Consider the following 25507-nt stretch of genomic DNA (forward strand, 5'->3'; position numbering starts at 1 on the left):
TTAGGTTAAGCTAACCCAAAAAAACTCAATCAGAATTTTCTGTTAAGTTAAGCTAACCCAAAAAAACTCAATCAAAACTTATCAATTATAAAATTACTTGCATCTATTAATTAAACTAGTAGATGAATAAGTACCGTTAAGTTAAACTAACCCGAAAAAAACTCAATCAAAACTTATCACTGCCCTAGCAAAAGACCACTTTAAACGCATGGTCACCCATCATAAAAAAACAAAACAATTCAAGTTGGGAAAGCTCATAACTAGCGAATCACTCCACGTGTCATTGCTTTTCCGTTTTGGAATATTCAGTCCCCATAATTTATCCGAAATATATTTATGCGTAGCAAGTATTTGTCTGTCAAACCCAACATCCGTTATTCACATCCTCAGGTTGCTCTGCCTGTTCTCGACCTAAATATTTTTTCTCCGAGATTGGACTTCGAGCGATTTCTGTGGTCACAGAGACAGGTATGTTTTCTGCATCCTCCTTTATAACGTTGTTTTGCTATAGCACTGCGTTTGGAACTCTGTGCACTGCAATGGTTCTGTTCACAGTTTTATTTTTTGAGGATTCTGTTTATCGAAATAGTTTTATGAGATTTCTTTTCTGCCGACAGAATTTGTTTGTGTGTAGAGTTAGGGTTTTGGATTTCCTGGTTTGATTTAAGATTGCCTGGGAATTTTAAGTTTTACACTTCAATTTATTGGGTGACTTTCTGAATCCGACCGCTCTGTTTTTTCAGTATCTCTGGAGCGAAAATGCTGTTAGTTTCTTCATTATTCCCACAGGAAGCAAAGTCTTCTGTCTTTGCTGTATGTTCATCTTCTGAATTTAGGGAAAATCTCCATTTCTGTGTCTTCCTATAGCCCTGCAAGGGCTTCTGTTTATTAAATTCAAATTCTGGGGTTAGGGTTTCCTTTCCTTTTCAGGAGGTGGAGAAATGCCTAGTCTAGAATATGACACCTGTGATAAGGACAGGGAGCCCTTTGTGGAACTGGATCCCACTGGTGCTATGAAGAAGGTATACCGAGCTTTTGATCAAGAACAGGGTATTGAGGTTGCTTGGAACAAGGTGCCTCTGCAAAACCTAGATGATGCTTCCATACAGAGGATCTATGCAGAAGTCCGTCTGTTGAAATCTCTCAGGAACAAAAACATGATTATGCTCTACAATGCTTGGCTGGATAAAAAGACAAGTCACGTGAATTTCATTACTGAGGTCTGTACATCGGGGACTCTGAGAGAGTACCGCCAGAAGCACCGTCATGTCTCCGTGAAGGCTTTGAAGAATTGGGCACTTCAGATACTAGGAGGATTGCATTATCTTCATAATCATGAGCCTTGCGTAATTCATCGAGATTTGAATTGCAGCAATATTTTTGTGAATGGCAATAGTGGTGTTCTGAAGATTGGGGATCTGGGTCTTGCCACTACACTGGGAAATGATCGTTGTGCACACACTGTCCTCGGTACTCCGGAATTCATGGCCCCAGAATTATATGAGGAGGATTATAATGAGCTTGTAGATATTTATTCCTTCGGCATGTGCTTGCTGGAGATGGTTACTTTGGAAATTCCTTACAGTGAGTGCCGTAGCGTTGCTCAAATTTATAAGAAGGTGAGTTGTGATATAAGGCCTGCAGCATTGGAAAAGGTTACCAATCAAGAAATGAGACAGTTTATTGAAAAATGCCTGGCAGCAGCACCAGTCAGGCCTTCTGCTGCAGAACTTCTGATGGACCCATTTTTTAAAGGAGTACAAGCGAGCACCTATTAGGTGCCAGCTTGTTTGACTGAACAGCTTGTTTGACTGAACAGGAGAGATGGATTCCTGCCAATTTATTTTTGAGATCAGCCCAATTTTTTTAATAGTTAATGTGAAGAAAATGGTGTTATAGTTAACTATAACAGGATAGATGGATTCCTGCCTATTTATTTTGCCAATTTATTTTTGAAATCTGCCCAATTTTTTTTAATATTAAATGTGAAGAGAATGTTATAGTTAACTATAACACAATCTAAAGATAATGATAATTTTTTTAATAGTTAATGTGAAGAGAATGTTGTTATAGATAACTATAACACAATCTAAAGATAAAGATAAAGATAATGATAATAGATGTGTATAGATTTAAAGATAATGATAATAGATGTGTATAGATTTATAATTCTTTATTTAGCTATATTATTGTGATATCTCTTACATTTTGTAATTTGGAATGGGGGATAAATTATATTAGATCCGTATAGATATATAGTGAGCTATATTGCTAGATGTTTTATATAGTTTAAATTTTATAATTTGGAAAGTTAAGGAAATGTATTATATTTACTGGGTTTGTTTGGGTTTGTTTCGATTTGTTTGTTTTATATAGTTTAAATTTTGCAATTTGGAAAGTTAAGGAAATGTATTATATTTAGTGGGTTTGTTTAAATAGTGGGTGGTAAATAGATATGTATGGATTTATAATTGGTTATTTAGTCATATTATTTTGATATCTCTTAGATCTTGCAATTTGGAAAGGATAATTATATTATTTGTGTATAAAGTTATAGTGAGCTATATTCCCGGTTGTTTTATCTAGTTTAGATTTTGCATTTTGCAATTTAGAAAGTTCAGGAAAGGTATTATATTTAGTGGGCATTTAAATAGTGGGTGGTAAATAAAATTATTTGGTTATTTTTTAGCTCTTATATTATAGATAATTTTTGTAATATAGAAATTTAAATAGTGGGTGTTAAATAAAATTATTTGGTTATTTTTTTAGCTTTTAAATTATAGATAATTTTTATAATATGGAAAAGTATCTGGGATAAAATTATTTGGATCTTTCTTACTTTTTGTAATATGAAAAAGTATTTTAGATACAATAATTTGGGTATTAAATTTATTGCCATTTAATTATTTTAAATTTGATTTGTTGGTAAAATAATTTATTGTAAAATGGAAATTTCATCAATTAAAATATTGTATGTTTTGTTTAGAATATAAATTTTTTAAATATTGATATTACATAAATTAAAAAAAAAAAAAAAAAAATTCTAAACTTCAACTTCCTAATATGAAACATTTAGTAGAAACTCTAAACTATGGCTATGTCATTTGTAGGTAGGGTAAGATTGTTAGAGATTTCACACGGTGTAAAGTATTAGAATGTCATCTTAGAGCAAGAGTTAGCTTGCAAAGCAAATTTTGGAAAGTGAAAAAGAACTCAATGGTTCCAACTACCCACTTAAATTGAGTATTGTAGTATTGCAACTTAGCACATGTTTCATGGTTGTTTTACCTTCACTTACACCCACCAGTTTATATTAAAACAATCTTTACCCTTTAAAGTAATACGTTTTTGGACATGGTTAGACTTACTGTGTGCCCATTTTGTATCCACAATTATTAGAATTTCAGTTGAACTTCCAAGTACTCTTTTTAATGAGATTCTTGTTGTGTAATACATTACAAAATTGTAAGTTATTTTTAATTAGATTCTAGTTGTGTAATACATATACAAAACAATCTTTGTTTTTGGACATGGTTAGACTTACTGTGTGCCCATTTTGTATCCACAGTCATTAGAATTTCTGTTGAATTTCCAAGTGCTCTTTTTAATGAGATTCTTGTGTGTAATACATTACAAAATTGTAATTTATTTTTAATTAGATTCTAGTTGTGTAACACATATACAAAATAAGTTACTGATAATTGATTAGATTTTTATTACAACTTTATGTTGATATAATATTTCCCTTTTGGTAATAACATGACAATGATCCCTGCTTTTCAAGCATATTAATAAAAGAAATATTATACAATCAATTGCCTTTCTTTGATTAATTGTTATATGCCTCGTACATATCACAACCATATACCTAACCCGACTTTTAAATCATCTTTCCCTTAATTAATTGTCATATGCTCCTATACATATCACACTCATATAACTATATATACTTTATTATCTTTCCCTTAATTAATTGGCATATGCCCATATATCAAAACCATATACCTAGTCTCACTTTTAAAAGATGGAAACATAGTTTAGTATGCTCAAATTCATATTATAAAATTTCGATATTCCACTCCATCCATGCTCCATTAAACTAATATTGTTGTAGGTAAACCTTCTTTACAACTACAAATATTATACTGATAAAAAAACAAAAATCATGCATGAGTTCTATCATGATCTAAGATTCATGAATTGTGGAAAAATGTCCTTAAGGGTTTCATCCAATTCCAAATTAACCTAGATCATATAAAGACTTATATAATTATAATAGTATTTCAATAATAAATAAAAATATTATTACAAGATTAAATAACTTATCCATACCCAACAATACATCCAACTTATATCATACTTATTTTAACAAACATTGTATATCATAATGTACACTAACATAATACTAAAATATAAAATAACTATTAAAAAATATATAATAACTATTTGATAACAAACATTTTATTCAATGGATAAAGAATAAACACAGTTTCACATCAACATTAATCATCTTTTCTTTTAATACTATTTAGTTTTTCTAATTTAAAGTTATACTCATCAAACAAATTGTATTCATATAACATAAACAAATTTATAATCACTAATAATAATAATAATAATATAATTTCAAAATGCCCACTAAATTAAACATACTCTTATTTTTTTAAAAACAAAAAATCACTTATATATAATAATTTATTATTAAAATTAATAAAATATAATTATAAATTATAAAATTATAAATAAATATTTTGGTTTTAAAATATTTAAATAATTTTATAAAATATACGATAAATACCAATTTTAACCATTCCATACCATAACTCATCAAAACTTATTACCAACCCTGCCAACAAACCGCTTTCAAGGCATTATCACCAATTATCAAACCAAGACAATACAATATGTTGGGAAAGCTCATGATGAACGAATCACTTTGAATGTGTTTTTGTTTTTTCCATTATTGAGTACCCAGTACCGAAAATTATCCAAACATATATATATATATGAATATGCATTCTTTCCCATATTTTTTTATATACATTCTTTTTAATTACATTTTTGTTGTGTAGTATATTTACAAAGTTACAAGTGATTCTAATGCTATTTCTATTACAAAATCATCTTAATATAATCTTTCTTTTTCTATAATAATATTATAATAGGAACATATCATCACCACTATTAATTATAATAATAATAATAATAATATTAATATTAACATCATAATTAAATTAAACATATACTTAAAAATAAATAATTATCTATATATATTCATTTATTACTGAAATTTATAAAAATATAAAAAAAAAATTATTATAAATATTTAAATAATTTTACAATAATGTACTTTTACTCTAAATAAATACTAATTAACACAATAACTCATCAAAAATTATTACCAACCTGGCCAATAAACCACTTTCAACGCATTGTCACCCATTATCAAACCATAACAATACAATAAGTTGGAACAAAAGAATCACTTTGAATGTATGATTGCTTTTTCTGTTATGGAATATCCAAACAAATATAATATAAATATGCATATTTTCCAATATTTTTATGTTATAGATTTAAATATATAATTTATTAAAATATTACATTTGTCCTGGAATATATATGCAATATATTATATTTTGTGTTTAGATATGAAGTGGATATATATTATTTATTTACAATATACATTCATACGATGCTCAGTTGATTTTCTTGGTTTATTTAATAACTACTAGTTTTTTTACAATGATTTTCAATTAAATTTTTCATTTCATAATATTAACGTATTATTTTATTAAATTTAAGGTATTATTAAATTTAATGTTTTTAATGTTTGTTCTGTATTTTAATTTGTGCATGTAAATAGGGCTTAGAAATTAACTATTCATAATTTCTAATTATTATTATTATTTTTTTATAAAATTTTAAATTATATTATAAAAATATTTACTTTTATTGTAATTATCAAAACACTTTATTTTGTGTATATATATGGGATTTAAAGATTTTCCACCCAGTATATTGTTATAAAGTTTTTTCTATAAGTAATATAAAAAATTACATTTATATTTTTTATTTCAAAATTTATATAAATAAATTTTTAATTTTAATATATATTATTTTAAAAAATCATTTTAGTTGAGAGTATCATTTTCTTCTCCAAACCATAAACTTTTAATAACAATGAATGAATATCTAAACAAATATGAATATGGAAACAATTAGGGAATTGAAGCAACATAAATTTTAAAATAAAATAAAATTAATTAAAAAAAAAAAAAAAAATGGAACAAAAAGTTGGGTCATATCCCTATTTGCTCTTGTGCTTTTCAATCTCATACTTCTTATTTGTTGTTGGTGTATTTTTTATGAGATTTGGAAATAATATATAGAGTCGAAAGTAAAATAATATGATTATGTAAATGAAATATAAAACTCCATGAAAGTCAATAAACACTCTTACCACTGATTTCCATTTATATTGGTTTATGATATGTATTCTTTTACAATGATTTCTTCCTTGTGATTTATCATTAGTCTTTGAGAAGCTTTTGATGTATCTCACTTCTATTGTTTATACCTCACGCATCATTTACATAAATAGATATTTCATTCATGTGTAGTAAATTATTTTTTTTCAAATTGAACTATGACTTTATTTATCAAATCAAAATACATTTCTTAAATATACTAAAAATAGAAGGTTTAATTTGACTAACATGTGATTCTCTATTATCAAAATAGATTGAATTATCTTTCTCACAAATTTGTAGAGATATAGTTCTACAATTGATCAAATAAAAAGTTGTAAAATTAAATAGTTTATTAATCAAATAGTAGATTAAATTAACTTATATTTCACATCTTCAACGTTGGTCATGATTGGTTTTCTTTAAGAGCCTTCCATATATTGATGGTAGAGCACTTCTAGCAAGCACTTTAGGAGAGAGATCTACAAATTCAACTAGATAAACAAGGTGGTCTTATGTATCAAAAATCTCAAGAAGTGTGTTCTTAGTGTATTTTTCCTAATATTTTGGGAGCCAAAGTATGTTTAACAATGTTCAGGTAAAGGTCTACTTGCTTCTTGACAACACCATCAAGTTTAGAGTTAGTTTGCTCCCTCCATTCCTTTTTCTACTAATTTTCAATGGTAAGTTTAAATTGCATTTCGTTAAAGGCCATTGAGCAACCTTCAATACTTTATGTGAATTCCTTAAAGATATCATGTGGAAAATATAAAATAATGGATAGATTAATGTCTCTAGGTCATTAAAATGGAATAAACCTTCATATGTGCCATAATCAATGGCTCCAATTGATTAAAAATAGACACATTCAAAGAAGAGCTAGATAAATAGTCCATAAGACAGGACTATATTTGATCCAAGAGATAAAGAAATCATAAGATGAAGCTGAAGTTGATCCAAAAAAGCAGATAAGACATGGAGAAGATAAAAACAATTTCCTCATTTTATTAGGGAATCCAAGAGGCCTTATAGGCTTACAAAGTCTCCAATTCAAAAACCCTAATCTAGGTATGTATGTCACTCAAAGTTATAAAATAATATAAAATGGATATGCTCAAACTCCTGGATAGAAAGAGATGCCTTGCTGTGTAACTCACATAATTAAATAATAAAATAAATTAGGTGCTCCTAGAAAGTTGGCCCCCTAAGGGGGTAGCATGCCTCAAACATTGGGTTGCCTAGCTAAGTTGGTTAGTTGAAGGTTGGGCCCCTAAGGAGTTGGCATCCCTTAAATGTTGTGTTTCCTAGTTGAGTTTGTTATTTGGCTTCATCTTGAAGGGAACCATGCCCCTTAATATATGATCCAGGGGATAAAAAATATGCTCAAAAATCAAGCTGCTCTAAATCTTCCAAAACTAGCACCAAGATATAGTGCTCGTCATGTTGATTCCACCAATGGTTGAATCACCTCAAACCAACATCGTATTCAAGCAAGTTATCACATTATGAAGTTTTGGCCAAACAAAAAAAAAAAAGTCAAAGTGGTTGATTATGAAGGTACAGATGCCATGTGGCAGTTTGTATGATGACATGGTGCTAACATCATCATCTGAATGGGCAGCATGAATGTCAAAAGGGGGCCAATTAAGAGCTTATATGTGGGCCAATCGTACGAGGACATGTGACGCATTTTCATTTGGTTGTTGGTTCGTGAGATGGGTCGATCACAGAGTGACTCATGGCCCAATCCTAGGGCGCCACATGACACTTTGGATGGTGCCAAAATTTGTTTGACCGACTGATAAGCCTCCGCAAAAATCTAGCATGCAACCTTTCAACCAACAAACCAATGTCCAACCGTTACACCAAACATGCCACTTGTTAAACCATTGTCGGCGGTTTATATTTATTTACCACAACCAAGAGGTTGGGGATAGTGGGTGGGTCGGCGAGCTAGCCCGACTGGCCCAACCCACAGCTATATCAGTTAGCATGTGACCGAAGGCGAAGATAACGAAGGTGGGGTGTTGGCAAAGGCCTTGACCAGCATTTATGTGATGACATGCGATCAGAGGCAACGGGAGCGGAGGCTAAGGACTGGGTGCATGGCCTATGGCTTCTAAAATATGGTCCTATGTGGCCATACGACTAGCTTAGTAGATTAACCAAAGGGCTAATGCCCCATTAAATTTTTGTTTAATACAAAACAATCACACCAAAAATTTTGCAACTAAACGTTCCTCTGACTGCTCGAACCCATGACCTATAGGAGGATAATCAAAGTACTCGAAAAGTGGAGTAGAGGCAAATTTGTTGCCAAATTTGCAGAGCTGAGAGCTAATAGGTTGTAGTTGTAGAATAGTTTAGAGAAGAGGGCACATTTTTCTCAATTTTAAGCCCTTTTGAGCTCAATAATAGCCTAGATTGGGGGTTTTTGAGCATTCCGGACATAATGGCAGTGTTATATTTGCATATTAAATCTTGCATGTTGATGTATTGAGAATTTGAGCATATAATAAAGTGGTCACCACTGGAAGTTGCACCTGGAGACGTAGCCCAAGATGGGTGAACTCCATTATCAATTTGCTTGTGTTTGATGTTACAATTTTTTCCTCTTTTAACCATTAAAAATTATGAAAATTAATTTAATTTTTGTACTTTTGCAACCATGATCCATTGCATAAAATACATAAACTAGCTTGCAAATTGTTTATTGAAACCTTCAATTTTCATTTTCAGATCAATATCTAGGCTTGTTGGCAGGTTTAATAACTTTCTGGGTTGGATGTGTTGACTAAGCCCTCCTTGGGCACTGTGCTAGTGGGGGATGTCTTTGTTGTTCATAATTCCTCTTAGCTTAAGTGAAAACCATCCTCACTTTCCTCTTGGTTTTGAAATAGTGTTAGGAAAAGAGGATGAAAGTTGCAATGTATGAGGAAACTATCTCTGTGTTGAGTGGTTGTGATGTTAAGGAATGAATTGTTAGTCCAAAAAATGATGTGCATAGGCTATGAAAGCTCCAATGAGATGATAAATCCTTAGGTATCAAGAAAGAAATCTACTAAAAAAATGTAATCAAGAGAACCTGTGTCAATTAAATAAAATTAATACCCTCTGTGTAGGTTATTTTATCAATGTGAGAGTTGTATTTTTGCTTAATCTAAAAGAAATCAACTTGATCAAAGGCTTGAAGGAGTAAGATTATCTTTGAAAGATGCAAGTGAAGTTTGGGAAGAAAGGAGCACTTCCTTGGCTCAATGGTCTTACAATAATGAGAGTCTCGAACAATAACCACAACACACTGCTCTATATCCTTTAAGAAAGTGATCCCTTGATACATTGCTAGTGCTTCAACCTCGTTATTAGTTGTATGGCCTAATCCCTAAGTGAATTTAATTTTCTAATTTCCTTGAGGTCCTTGAACAATCCCTCTACACTCATTATCCCCATGCTTGCTTCAACAATCTCATAACGTTAATCTATGTCAGATATTCCGATTGGATGCAAAATTGGTTACGTGTTTGTATTTGATTTGATTAAGTGCTCAAATTTAGACTTTGAGAGGGTAATACATCCACTCCATCCAAGATCAACCTACGAAACAAATAAGAATATCACAAATATTTTGTGAAAGGTGGAGAAATTTCCTTAAGGATTTCCTCCAATTCCAATTGACCTGGATCATGAAAAAGTTGATCAAAGTCTTAAATGGATGGAAACTGTCACCGATATATTTCAATAATTAAAAATAAAAAATACAAATAAATGTTACAAGATTCAATGAGTTATTCATACCCATCAATACATAGAAGTTATACCATACTTTATCTTAACAAACATTATATGGCTGAATGTACACCTACATAAGGGTAAAATACAAATTAACCATAGAAAAAGCATGACAACTAACATTTTGACCAACCTATAAAGAATAAATAAAGTTGTTTCACATCAACATTAATGATCTCTTCTTCCAATTTTTCTTTTTTTCTTCCACTTTAAACTTGTGCTTTTCCAATGAATTGTATTCATATATCATGTAGAAAATTCTAATAACTTATAATAATAATAATTATTTTTTTTAAATCATAGTTAAGTTAGACACCAAATTGATATATGAAACTCTTTTAATTATGAGATAAAAGACTCCTTCCACGCAACAATTTCACTACTAAAATCTATAAAAGTGTAAATAACTATTTTCAATTAAAAAAAAATTATATAATTGAAAATAATTACACATTTTTCCTTAAATAAAGACACAATCTTGATGAAAACACTTATTTCACATTGATTTATGTATTATTTAAAATAAGTTTTTGAATGTAACAATATATTAACACTGTGAAAATCTTTTAAAACATAAATCAATGTTCTAAAAGATTTTATATTTTATAAATTAAACAACTTCAACTAGTTTTATAAAATCCTATAATTAAAATTACTTACATCTATCCATTAGTTAAACTACTAGATGAATAAATACCATTTAGTTAATCTAACCCAAAAAATCACAATCAATATCAAGACTTATCACTACCCTAGCAAAATACCACTTTAACTGCATGGTCACCCATAATAGAAAAACAAAAGCAACTTATAAATTAAACAACTTAAACTGATTTTATAAAATCCTATAATTAAAATTACTTCCATCTATTACTTAAACTAATTATAAAATTACTTGCATCTATTACTAATTATAAAATTACTTGCATCTATTAATTAAACTAAATTAACATCATGATTAAATTAAACATATACTTACTTAAAAAATAAATAATTATCTATATATACTCATTTATTACTGAAATTTATAAAAATATTAAAAAAAAATCATTATAAATATTTAAATAATTTTACAAAAATTAACACAATAGAGCATAACAATACAATAAGTTGGAACAAAAGAATCACTTTGAATGTATGATTGCTTTTTCTGTTATGGAATATCCAAACAAATATAATATAAATATGCATATTTTCCAATATTTTTATGTTATAGATTTAAATATATAATTTATTAAAATATTACGTTTGTTCTGGAATATATATGCAATATATTATATTTTGTGTTTAGATATGAAGTGGATATATATTATTTATTTACAATATACATTCATACGATGCTCAGTTGATTTTCTTGGTTTATTTAATAACTGCTAGTTTTTTTACAATGATTTTCAATTAAATTTTTCATTTCATAATATTAGCGTATTATTAAATTTAAGGTATTATTAAATTTAATGTTTTTAATATATGTTATGCATTTTAATTTGTGCATGTACATAGGGCTTAGAAATTAACTATTCATAATTTCTAATTATTATTATTATTATTATTTTATAAAATTTTAAATTATATTATAAAAATATTTACTTTTATTGTAATTATCAAAACACTTTATTTTGTGTATATGTATATGGGATTTAAAGATTTTCCACCAATGTATTGTTATAAAGTTTTTTCTATAAGTAATATAAAAAATTACATTTATATTTTTTATTTCAAAATTTATATAAAAAAATTTTAAATTTTAATATATATTATTTAAAAAAATCATTTTAGTTGAGAGTATCATTTTCTTCTCCAAACCATAAACTTTTAATACCAATGAATGAATATCTAAAAAAATATGAATATGGAAACAATTAGGGAATTGAAGCAACATAAATTTTAAAATAAAATAAAATTAATTAAAAAAAAAAAAGAGAAAAGAAAAAAAATGGAACAAAAAGTTGGGTCATATCCGTATTTGCTCTTGTGCTTTTCAATCTCATACTTCTTATTTGTTGTTGGTGTATTTTTTATGAGATTTGGAAATAATATATAGAGTCGAAAGTAAAATAATATGATTATGTAAATGAAATATAAAACTCCATGAAAGTCAATAAACACTCTTACCACTGATTTCCATTTATATTGGTTTATGATATGTATTCTTTTACAATGATTTCTTCCTTGTGATTTATCATTAATCTTTGAGAAGCTTTTGATGTATCTCACTTCTATTGTTTATACCTCAGGCATCATTTACATAAATAAATATTTCATTCATGTGTAGTAAATTATTTTTTTTCAAATTGAACTATGACTTTATTTATCAAATCAAAATACATTTCTTAAATATACTAAAAATAGAAGGTTTAATTTGACTAACAGGTGATTCTCTATTTTCAAAATAGATTGAATTATCTTTCTCACAAATTTGTAGAGATATAGTTCTACAATTGATCAAATAAAAAGTTGTAAAATTAAATAGTTTATTAATCAAATAGTAGATTAAATTAACTTATATTTCACATCTTCAACATTGGTCATGATTGGTTTTCTTTAAGAGCCTTCCATATATTGATGATAGAGCACTTCTAGCAAGCACTTTAGGAGAGAGATCTACAAATTCAACTAGATAAACAAGGTGGTCTTATGTATCAAAAATCTCAAGAAGTGTGTTCTTAGTGTATTTTTCCTAATATTTTGGGAGCAAAAGTATGTTTAACAATGTTTAGGTAAAGGTCTTCTTGCTTGACAACACCATCAAGTTTAGAGTTAGCTTGCTCCCTCCATTCCTTTTTCTACTAATTTTCAATGGTAAGTTTAAATTGCATTTCGTTAAAGGCCATTGAGCAACCTTCAATACTTTATGTGAATTCCTTAAAGATATCATGTGGAAAATATAAAATAATGGATAGATTAATGTCGCTAGGTCATTAAAATGGAAGAAACCTTCATATGTGCCATAATCAATGGCTCTAATTGATTAAAAATAGACACCTTCAAAGAAGAGCTAGATAAATAGTCCATAAGACAGGACTATATTTGATCCAAGAGATAAAGAAATCATAAGATGAAGCTGAAGTTGATCCAAAAAAGCAGATAAGACATGGAGAAGATAAAAACAATTTCCTCATTTTATTAGGGAATCCAAGAGGCCTTATAGGCTTACAAAGTCTCCAATTCAAAAACCCTAATCTAGGTATGTATGTCACTCAAAGTTATAAAATAATATAAAATGGATATGCTCATACTCCTGGATAGAAAGAGATGCCTTGCTGTGTAACTCACATAATTAAATAATAAAATAAATTAGGTGCTCCTAGAGAGTTGGCCCCCTAAGGGGGTAGCATGCCTCAAACATTGGGTTGCCTAGCTAAGTTGGTTGGTTGAAGGTTGGTCCCCTAAGGGGTTGGCATCCCTTAAATGTTGTGTTTCCTAGTTGAGTTTGTTATTTGGCTTCATCTTGAAGGGAACCATGCCCCTTAATATATGATCCAGGGGATAGAAAATATGCTCAAAAATCAAGTTGCTCTAAATCTTCCAAAACTAGCACCAAGATATAGTGCTCGTCATGTTGATTCCACCAATGGTTGAATCACCTCAAACCAACATCGTATTCAAGCAAGTTATCACATTATGAAGTTTTGGCCAAACAAATAAAAAAAGTCAAAGTGGTTGATTATGAAGGTACAGATGCCATGTGGCAGTTTGTATGATGACATGGTGCTAACATCATCATCTGAATGGGCAGCATGAATGTCAAAAGGGGGCCAATTAAGAGCTGATATGTGGGCCAAGCGTACGAGGACATGTGGTGCATTTTCATTTGGTTGTTGGTTCGTGAGATGGGTCGATCACAGAGTGACTCATGGCCCAATCCTAGGGCGCCACATGACACTTTGGATGGTGCCAAAATTTGTTTGACCGACTGATAAGCCTCCGCAAAAATCTAGCATGCAACCTTTCAACCAACAAACCAATGTCCAACCGTTACACCAAACATGCCACTTGTTAAACCATTGTCGGCGGTTTATATTTATTTACCACAACCAAGAGGTTGGGGATAGTGGGTGGGTCGGCGAGCTAGCCCGACTGGCCCAACCCACAGCTATATCAGTTAGCATGTGACCGAAGGCGAAGATAATGAAGGTGGGGTGTTGGCAAAGGCCTTGACCAGCATTTATGTGATGACATGCGATCAGAGGCAACGAGAGCGGAGGCTAAGGACTGGGTGCATGGCCTATGGCTTCTAAAATATGGTCCTATGTGGCCATACGACTAGCTTAGCAGATTAACCAAAGGGCTAATGCCCCATTAATATTTTTGTTTAATACAAAACAATCACACCAAAAATTTTGCAACTAAACGTTCCTCTGACTGCTCGAACCCATGACCTGCAGGAGGATAATCAAAGTGCTCGAAAAGTGGAGTAGAGGCAAATTTGTCGCTAAATTTGCAGAGCTGAGAGCTAATAGGTTGTAGTTGTAGAATAGTTTAGAGAAGAGGGCATATTTTTCTCAATTTTAAGCCCTTTTGAGCTCAAGAATAGCCTAGATTGGGGGTTTTTGAGCATTCCGGACATAATGGCAGTGTTATATTTGAATATTAAATCTTGCATGTTGATGTATTGAGAATTTGAGCATATAATAAAGTGGTCACCACTGGAAGTTGCACCTGGAGACGTAGCCCAAGATGGGTGAACTCCATTATCAATTTGCTTGTTTTTGATGTTACAATTTTTTCCTCTTTTAACCATTAAAAATTATGAAAATTAATTTAATTTTTGTACTTTTGCAACCATGAGCCATTGCATAAAATACATAAACTAGCTTACAAATTGTTTATTGAAACCTTCAATTTTCATTTTCAGATCATTATCTAGGCTTGTTGGCAGGTTTACTAACTTTCTGGGTTGGATGTGTTGACTAAGCCCTCCTTGGGCACTGTGCTAGTGGGGGATGTCTTTGTTGTTCATAATTCCTCTTAGCTTAAGTGGAAACCATCCTCACTTTCCTCTTGGTTTTGAAATAGTGTTAGGAAAAGAGGATGAAAGTTGCAATGTATGAGGAAACTATCTATGTGTTGAGTGGTTGTGATGTTAAGGAATGAATTGTTAGTCCAAAAAATGATGTGCGTAGGCTATGAAAGCTCCAATGAGATGATAAATCCTTAGGTATCAAGAAAGAAATCTACTAAAAAAATTTAATCAAGAGAACCTGTGTCAATGAAATAAAATTAATACCCTTTGTGTAGGTTATTTTATCAATGTGAGAGTTGTATTTTTGCTTAATCTAAAAGAAATCAACTTGATCAAAGGCTTGAAGGAGTGAGATTATCTTTGAAAGATGCAAGTGAAGTTGGGGAAGAAAGGAGCACTTCCTTGGCTCAATGGTCTTACGATAATGAGAGTCTCGAACAATAACTACAACACACTGCTCTATATCCTTTAATAAAGTGATCCCTGGATACATTGCTAGTGCTTCAACCTCGTTATTAGTTGTATGGCCTAATCCCTAAGTGAATTTAATTTTCTAATTTCCTTGAGGTCCTTGAACAATCCCTCTACACTCATTATCCCCATGCTTGCTTCAACAATCTCATAACGTTAATCTATGTCAGACAATTCCGATTGGATGCAAAATTGGTTACGTGTTTGTATTTGATTTGATTAAGTGCTCAAATTTAGACTTTGAGAGGGCAATACATCCACTCCATCCAAGATCCAACTACGAAACAAATAAGAATATCACAAATATTTCATGGATGGGTGGAGTTTGATCATGATCTAAGGTTTGTGAAAGGTGGAGAAATGTCCTTAAGGATTTCCTCCAATTCCAATTGACCTAGATCATGAAAAAGTTGATCAAAGTCTTAAATGGATGGAAACTGTCACCGATATATTTCAATAATTAAAAATAAAAAATAAAAAATAAATGTTACAAGATTCAATGAGTTATTCATACCCATCAATACATAGAAGTTATACCATACTTTATCTTAACAAACATTATATGGCTGAATGTACACCTACATAAGGGTAAAATACAAATTAACCATAGAAAAAGCATGACAACTAACATTTTGACCAACCTATAAAGAATAAATAAAGTTGTTTCACATCAACATTAATGATCTCTTCTTCCAATTTTTCTTTTTTTCTTCCACTTTAAACTTGTGCTTTTCCAATGAATTGTATTCATATATCATGTAGAAAATTCTAATAACTTATAATAATAATAAAAAAAAAATTTAAATCATAGTTAAGTTAGACACCAAATTGATATATGAAACTCTTTTAATTATGAGATAAAAGACTCCTTCCACGCAACAATTTCACTACTAAAATCTATAAAAGTGTAAATAACTATTTTCAATTAAAAAAAAAATTATATAATTGAAAATAATTACACATTTTTCCCTAAATAAAGACACAATCTTGATATAAACACTTATTTCACATTGATTTACGTATTATTTAAAATAAGTTTTTGAATGTAAAAATATATTAACACTGTGAAAATCTTTTAAAACATAAATCAATATTTTAAAAAATTTTATATTTTATAAATTAATCAACTTCAACTAGTTTTATAAAATCCTATAATTAAAATTACTTACATCTATCCATTAGTTAAACTACTAGATGAATAAATACCATTTAGTTAATCTAACCCAAAAAATCACAATCAATATCAAGACGTATCACTACCCTAGCAAAATACCACTTTAACTGCATGGTCACTCATAATAGAAAAACAAAAACAACTTATAAATTAAACAACTTAAACTGATTTTATAAAATCCTATAATTAAAATTACTTACATCTATTAATTAAACTAATTATAAAATTACTTGCATCTGTTACTAATTATAAAATTACTTACATCTATTAATTAAACTAGTAGATGAATAAGTACCGTTAAGTTAAACTAACCCGAAAAAAACTCAATCAAAACTTATCACTGCCCTAGCAAAAGACCACTTTAAACGCATGGTCACCCATCATTAAAAAACAAAACAATTCAAGTTGGGAAAGCTCATAACTAACGAATCACTCAACGTGTCATTGCTTTTCAGTTTTGGAATATTCAGTCCCCATAATTTATCCGAAATATATTTATGCGTAGCAAGTATTTGTCTGTCAAACCCAACCTCTAGTATATATATATACACATCCGTTATTCACATCCTCAGGTTGCTCTGCCTGTTCTCGGCCTAAATATTTTTTCTCCGAGATTGGACTTCGAGCGATTTCTGTGGTCACAGAGACAGGTATGTTTTCTGCATCCTCCTTTATAACGTTGCTTTCCTATATCACTGCGTTTGGAACTCTGTGCACTGCAATGGTTCTGTTCACAGTTTTATTTTTTGAGGATTCTGTTTATCGAAATAGTTTTATGAGATTTCTTTTCTGCCGACAGAATTTGTTTGTGTGTAGAGTTAGGGTTTTGGATTTCCTGATTTGATTTAAGATTGCCTGGGAATTTTAAGTTTTACACTTCAATTTATTGGGTGACTTTCTGAATCCGGCCGCTCTGTTTTTTCAGTATCTCTGGAGCGAAAATGCTGTTAGTTTCTTCATTATTCCCACAGGAAGCAAAGTCTTCTGTCTTTGCTCTATGTTCGTCTTCTGAATTTAGGGAAAATCTCCATTTCTGTGTCTTCCTATAGCCCTGCAAGGGTTTCTGTTTATTAAATTCAAATTCTGGGGTTAGGGTTTCCTTTCCTTTACAGGAGGTGGAGAAATGCCTAGTCTAGAATATGACACCTGTGATAAGGACAGGGAGCCCTTTGTGGAACTGGATCCCACTGGTAGGTATGGTCGCTATGAAGATTTGCTGGGCCGTGGTGCTATGAAAAAGGTATACCGAGCTTTTGATCAAGAACAGGGTATTGAAGTTGCTTGGAACAAGGTGCCTCTGCAAAACCTAGATGATGCTTCCATACAGAGGATCTATGCAGAAGTCCGCCTGTTGAAATCTTTCAGGAACAAAAACATGATTATGCTCTACAATGCTTGGCTCGATAAAAAGACAAGTCATGTGAATTTCATTACTGAGGTCTGTACATCGGGGACTCTGAGAGAGTACCGCCAGAAGCACCGTCATGTCTCCGTGAAGGCTTTGAAGAATTGGGCACTTCAGATACTGCGAGGATTGCATTATCTTCATAATCATGAGCCTTGTGTAATTCATAGAGATTTGAATTGCAGCAATATTTTTGTGAATGGCAATAGTGGCGTTCTGAAGATTGGGGATCTGGGTCTTGCCACTACACTGGGGAATGATCGTTGTGCACACACTGTCCTCGGTACTCCGGAATTCATGGCCCCAGAATTATATGAAGAGGATTATAATGAGCTTGTAGATATTTATTCCTTTGGCATGTGCTTGCTGGAGATGGTTACTTTGGAAATTCCTTACAGTGAGTGCCGTAGCGTTGGCCAAATTTATAAGAAGGTGAGTTCTGATATAAGGCCTGCAGCATTGGAAAAGGTTACCAATCAAGAAATGAGACAGTTTATTGAAAAATGCCTGGCAGCAGCACCAGTCAGGCCTTCTGCTGCAGAACTTCTGATGGACCCATTTTTTAAAGGAGTAGAAGCGAGCACCTATTAGGTTGCCAGCTTGTTTGACTGAGCAGGATAGATGGATTCCTGCCTATTTATTTTGCCAATTTATTTCTGAGATCAGCCCAATTTTTTAATAGTTAATGTGAAGAAAATGTTGTTATAGTTAACTATAACGGAATAGATGGATTCCTGCCTATTTATTTTGCCAATTTATGTTTGAGATCTGCCCAATTTTTTTTAATAGTTAATGTGAAGAGAATGTTGTTATAGTTAATTATAACACAATGTAAAGATAATAGATAGTGTATAGATTTATAATTGTTCATTTACCTATATTATTTTGATATCTCTTGGATTTTGATTTTGCAATTTGGAACGGTGGATAATTTTTTTTGTAATTTGGAACGGTGTTTAAATTAAATTATATTGGATAAATTTTTTTGTAATTTGGAACGGTGTTTAAATTATATTAGACATGTGTATCGATTTATAGTGAGCTATATAGTTAGATTTTGCTAGTTGTTTTATATATAGTTTAGATTTTGCAATTTGGAAAATTAAGGAAAGGTATTATATTTAGTGGATTTGTTTAAATAGTGGGTTGTAAATAGATGTGTATGGATTTATAATTGGTCATTTAGCTATGTTATTTTGATATCTCTTAGATTATGTTATTTTGATATCTCTTAGATCTTGTAATTTGGAAAGGATAAATATATTAGATGTGTATAGACTTATATGAGCTATATTACCAGTTGGTTTATTAGTTTTGATTTTGCAATTTGCTAGTTGGTTTATTAGTTTAGATTTTGCAATTTGAAAAATTATGGGAAGGTATTATATTTAGTGGGTATTTAAATAGTGGGTGGTAAATAAAATTATTTGGTTATTTTGATATCTCTTAGATCTTGTAATTTGGGAAGGATGAATATATTAGATGTGTATAGACTTATAGTGAGCTATATTGCCGGTTGGTTTATTAGTTTATAGATTTTGCAATTTGCCAGTGGCTTATTAGTTTAGATTTTGCAATTTGAAAAATTATGGAAAGGTATTATATTTAGTGGGTGTTTAAATAGTGGGTGGTAAATAAAATTATTTGGCTATTTTTTAGCTTTTATGTTATAGAGAATTTTTGTAATATGGAAAAGTATAAAATTATTTGGATCTTTCTTACTTTTTGCAATTTGAAAAAGTATTTTAGATACAATAATTTGGGTATTATATTTATTGCCATTTACTTATTTTAAATTTGATTTGTTGGTAAAATAATTTATTCTAAAATGAAAATTTTATCAATTAAAATATTGTATGATTTGTTTAGAATATAAATTTTTAAAATATTGATTTTATATAAAATTTAGAATTTTTAAAAATTCTTGTAGATTATAAGGTCAGATTCTTATATAATACAATTTAATTGGGCATTATAATTATGCATTTGAAAAGTGAATCTATTGTTTAGAATCAAGGCTTAATCCAATCCTAAAATTAGACATGTAGGAGAGGCTAAGCTACTTCAACTTCCTAATATGAAACATTTAGTAGAAACTCTAAACTATGGCTATGTCGTTCGTAGGTAGGGTAAGACTCTTAGAGATTTCAGGTGGTGTAAAGTATTAGAATGTCATCTTAGAGCAAGAGTTAGCCTACAAAGCAAATTTTGAGAAGTGAAAAAGGAGTCAATGGTTCCAACTACCCACTTAAATTGAGTATTGCAGTATTGCAACTTAGCACATGTTTCATTATTATTTTACCTTCACTTACAACCACCAATTTATATTAAAACAATCTTTACACTTTAAAGTAATACGTTTTGGGACATGACTAGACTTACTGTGTGCCCATTTTGTATCCACAATTATTAGAATTTCAGTGGAATTTCCAAGTGCTCTTTTTAATGAGATTCTTGTTGTGTAATACATTACAAAATTGTAAGTTATTTTTAATTAGATCACAGTTGTGTAATACATATACAAAATAAGTTACTGATAATTGATTAGATTTTTATTACAAGTTTATGTTGATATAATATTTCCCTTTTCATAATAACATGACAATGATACCTACTTTTCAAGCATATTTATAGAAGAAATATTATACAATCAATTGCCCTAGAAGTTCAAGAAAGTGAAGCATCCTACATTCAATGGAGAGATGATGAAGTCAGAAGATGCACATGCATGGTTGCTTGGGATGAAGAAATTCTTTAAATTGCACAACTACTCAGAGAACATGAAAGCCAATATAACCACCTTTAATCTTAAAGGGAAAGTAGATATCTAGTGGGAAGATGTGAAGAATGTCGAGGACATTCGAGAGGAAGACTTGATTTGGGATGATTTTGAGAGGATCTTCAAGAAGAAGTACCTATTAGAGAGGTACTATGATGAAAAAGCTAAGAAGTTTTATGATCTACAGATAGATTCTCTGACAAATGATGAGTAATATACTAGCATATTCTTGGAGGTGTTGAGGTATGTGCCATATCTCAAGGATGAGAAGGATAAGATTCGGAGATTCATTAGTGGATTGTTGGAAACATGTAGAGATAGAATTGATTTTGATGAGCCTAGATCACTAGGGGAAGCCATCCGTAAATTGAAGCATTGTTATGAGTAGTCAAAGCACAAAGTTGAGCCTAAACGTGACTTGAAGGGGAATGAGCAAGTAAAAGGGAAATGACCACCAAAGTGGGGAAGACCTCAAGATGCAGGTGAGAAAGAAACTGTGGTTCCTTACAAAGAGTTCAATATAGTTGAGAAGGGACATGGGTCACAACCTGGAGAGAAGTAGACTAGAGGTGATGGTAGAGCATCGTTGCAGTGTTGGATATGTGGCAAAGATCATTGTAAGAAGCATTTTCCATTGTACCAAGGAGGTAGGCCTAAGATCTATAGTGCTTAGGAGGTACAGAGAGTTGGGGATGTTGGTTATAGTATTCCTAAGATTTATGTAGTTGTGGACAACAGGCAGATAGATCACCAGACATCTATTATTGAGATGGACAGTAAGCGTTTTGGACAAGTTATTTCTATTTTGATTGATCTTGGATCTAATTATACTTATGTTAATCCTGACCTGGTGGATACGTGTGGCTTGAGAAAATAAGTGCATGCAGAGTCTTGGTTGGTGCAATTCGCTACAAGTACTAATAAGAGAGTTGATCATTGTGTAAGAGTTTGTGCATTTGAGTTGAATGGTATGCCCACAACAACACATTTGAATGTATTACCATTGGAATCATATAGTATGCTTTTGGGTATGGATTGGTTGTATCTTCATTGGACCAAAGTAGATTTATATGACAAGACTATTGAGTGCCTTGATGATAATGGGGAGAAGAGAATCTTGCAGGGAAAGAAGAAGCCTACATCGGTGAGGATGGTCACATCTATGCAGGCTAAGCGCAGTTGTGGGAAAGGGTGTGTGATGTTTACAGTTCATATTTCCAGTGACAAGGGTAAGGATGTTGAGGATGTTGAAATCTTCAAGAGGTACCTTGTCTTGCAACAGTTTCAGGATGTGTTTCCAGCAGAGATTCCAGAGTTGCCTCTGCACGGGGAAGTATAATTTTCTATTGAGTTGGTACTAGGGGCAACACCAACATCATAGGCACCTTACAGGATGATCACACCAGAGTTGGTAGAGTTGAAGTTGCAGCTGAAGGAAATGCTTGATAAAGGATACATTAGGCTAAGTGTATCGCCTTGGGGTGCACCAATATTGTTTGTGAAGAATAAAGATGGCACTCTCATTTTGTGCATTGATTACATGCAACTGAACAAGGTGACGATCAAGAACAAGTACCCATTTCCAAGGATCGACAACTTGTTCAATCAGTTGAAGGGAGTATCAATGTTCTCAAAGATTGACTTGAGACCAGGATACCATCAGGTACACATCAAAGAAGAGGACATCTGCAAGACTACCTTCAGGACTAGGTATGGGCATTATGAGTATGTTGTAGTTCCATTCAGTTTGATTAATGCTCCTACTACTTTCATGTTTTTTATGAATAGTGTGTTGTGTCCTTATCTGGACAAGTTTGTTATTGTTTTCATTGATGACATCTTGATATATTCTAAGAATGAGGAAGAACATGGTGAGAATTTAGCGGTAGTGTTGAGATTGCTAAGAGAGCATCAGTTATATGCCAAGCTTAACAAGTTCAGTTTCTTTCAAACAAAAGTACACTACTCAAGACATGTTGTTCCAAGAATGACATAGTAGTAGACCTGAAAAAGATAAGGGCTATCATGGAGTGGGCATCTCCTATAAATGTGGAGGAAGTCAGATCATTCATAGGGTTAGCAGGTTACCACATGAGGTCCATCAGGCACTTCTCATGCATTACATATCCTATTACATACTTGCAGAGGAAATGTAAGAATTTTGAATGTACAAAGGAGTGTGTAGCTAGTTTTGAGCAGTTGAAGCAGTTGTTGATAAATTCTCCAGTGTTAAAGATTGCAGATACGGATAACAAATTCGTAGTGTACAAATGCTTGCAAGAGAGGGTTGGGTGGAGTCCTTATGCAGGATGGACATGCGATATGCTATGAGTCCAAGAAATTGAATGAGCACAACCATAACTACGTGACTCATGATCTTGAGTTGGTAGCTATTATTTATGCCTTGAAGATGTGGAGATATTATCTTCTTGGCAAGAGATTTGTGTTGATGAGCGATCACAGTGGGTTGAAATATTTGTTTGACCAACTGAATCTAAATTCCATGCAAGTTAGATGGTTGGCTATCCTTAGTGAGTTTGATTTCGAGATTAGATACATTAAGTAAAATGAGAGCAGGGTTGCAAATGCTCTCAACGGGCCAATACAGTTGAACCATGTTGCAACAATGAGCTCATATGGGATAGATCTACAGGATCAAATCTTACATGCAGGACAACATGATGACAGGTACATGGAGCTTATGCACAGGTTATAGTAGGGTATGAGTGATCAGGATGTGGAATATCGTCTCACAATAGATGGCTTGGTGAAGTTTATGGACATGATCTATGTGTTGGCTAACAACCAACTCAATAAGCTTATCTTGAGGGAGTTTCATGTTAAACCATGTTTAGGTCACCCAGGATATCAAAAGACTTTGATAACAGTGAAGAAGTCCTACTATTGGCCGAATATGAAGAAGGAAGTGGCAAAGCTTTTGGCGAGATGTTTGAACTGTCAGTAGGTCAAAGAAAAGTGTAAGCATCCAGGAGGATTGCTTCAACCTATTCTGATTCCAGAGTGGAAATGGGAGGTCATTTCCATGACTTCATTACAGGTCTTCAGAGGGCATCAAGGCAACATGATTCTATTATGGTTGTGGTAGACAAGTTAAGCAAGGTAGCCCACTTCATTCTAGCGAAGACTACTTATTCAACTAGTGAGGTGGCACAAGTCTTCATCAGGGAGATCGTGAGATTGCATGGTGTTCCGAAGAAGATTGTGTCGAACAAAGATGTTAAGTTCACTTTCAAGTTTGGAAGGAGTTGTTTGCGGGATTAGGGACAGAGTTGGCCTTCAGCACAAATTATCATCCGCAAACAGATGGATAGACAGAGAGGGTCAAGAGGATACTGGAGGATATGTTGAGGATGTATGTCATGCATCAACAGAGGATATGGGAGGAGTACCTTCCATTGGTTGAGTTCACTTAGAATAATGGTTATCAGGAGTCATTGAGGATGAGTCTATTTGAGGCACTATACGGGCAGGTTTGTAATACTCCCATTAGCTAGAGTGATCTAGTGAACAGGGTACTTATTGGACCAAACATGTTAGGAGACATCGAATAAGAAATGCATATTATAAAGAAGAATCTAAAGGCAGCACAAAATAGGCAGAAAAGTTATGCATACCAATTCAGGGCATTTAAGGAGTTTCAGATTGAGGAGCATGTGTATTTGTGCATCAAAACCAAGAAGAGCTCCTTGAAGATCAGATCATGTTCCAAGTTGGCACCATGGTATTGTGGTCCTTTTGAGATCCTTGAGAGGATTGGACCAGTGGCCTACAGACTTGCACTGTCTCCGACATTGAAAGTCCATGATGTTTTTCATGTTTTATTGATTAAAATATATGTAAAGGATGTTGATCATGTTGTTGATTGATTTTTATTGCATGTGGAGCAAGAAGGAGAATTCCAAATGGAACCTCAATTCATATTGCAGCGGAAACACCTCGTGCTCCGGAACATAGAAGTCGAGCAAGGTAAAGTGCAGCGGAAGCACTTTAGGCCCGATGAAGCTACATGGGAGATGGATGATCAGATGTGGGTTATGTATCCTTCATTGTTTTCCGGTGAAGGAAAATGAGTTTTGGTATTTGTACATATTTATGTATGGTTGCTATTGTAAATACCGCAATGAGCTATGTTATAAAGCTCCAATAAGCAGTATGGTTGTCATGTTGTCATGTTTTACATGATTATTTTTCTTTTGAGCAAGATGTTATTGTAAATACTGCAACAAGATGGGTTATAAAGCTCCATAGGCAGTATGTTTTTTCTTTTCAACAGTTTTGCTAGTTGTAGGTGTCATAGAACACCGAGGATGGTGTTCCCCTAAGGGGGAGGGGTCTATAATAACCCCGGGTTAAAAGTTCATGTAATAAAAGTTAATAAAGGTAAAATAAGACCACGGGCAAAGGACACTTATTCTAAGCTGAATGTTAGGAA

At 32.0% G+C, this 25507-nt stretch overlaps 2 pseudogenes across 2 annotated transcripts; both read left to right on the plus strand.

The window, feature by feature from the left end:
* Positions 1 to 371: 371 nt before the first annotated feature.
* On the plus strand, positions 372 to 1960 carry LOC149201293 (putative serine/threonine-protein kinase WNK11 pseudogene; annotated as a pseudogene). Its single transcript, XR_016253409.1, has 2 exons — positions 372 to 468; positions 744 to 1960. The product of XR_016253409.1 is annotated as a putative serine/threonine-protein kinase WNK11 pseudogene (transcript).
* Positions 1961 to 17408: 15448 nt separating this feature from the next.
* LOC149201294 (putative serine/threonine-protein kinase WNK11 pseudogene) lies at positions 17409 to 19014 on the plus strand (annotated as a pseudogene). The gene is made up of 2 exons (XR_016253410.1): positions 17409 to 17520; positions 17796 to 19014. The product of XR_016253410.1 is annotated as a putative serine/threonine-protein kinase WNK11 pseudogene (transcript).
* The last annotated feature ends 6493 nt before the right edge of the window (positions 19015 to 25507 follow it).

The sequence above is a fragment of the Pinus tabuliformis genome, chromosome 2_1 (genome assembly GCF_031772625.1).
Source record: "Pinus tabuliformis cultivar Carrire ecotype Pingquan chromosome 2_1, CPIR1, whole genome shotgun sequence".
Classification (NCBI taxonomy): Eukaryota; Viridiplantae; Streptophyta; class Pinopsida; order Pinales; family Pinaceae; genus Pinus; species Pinus tabuliformis.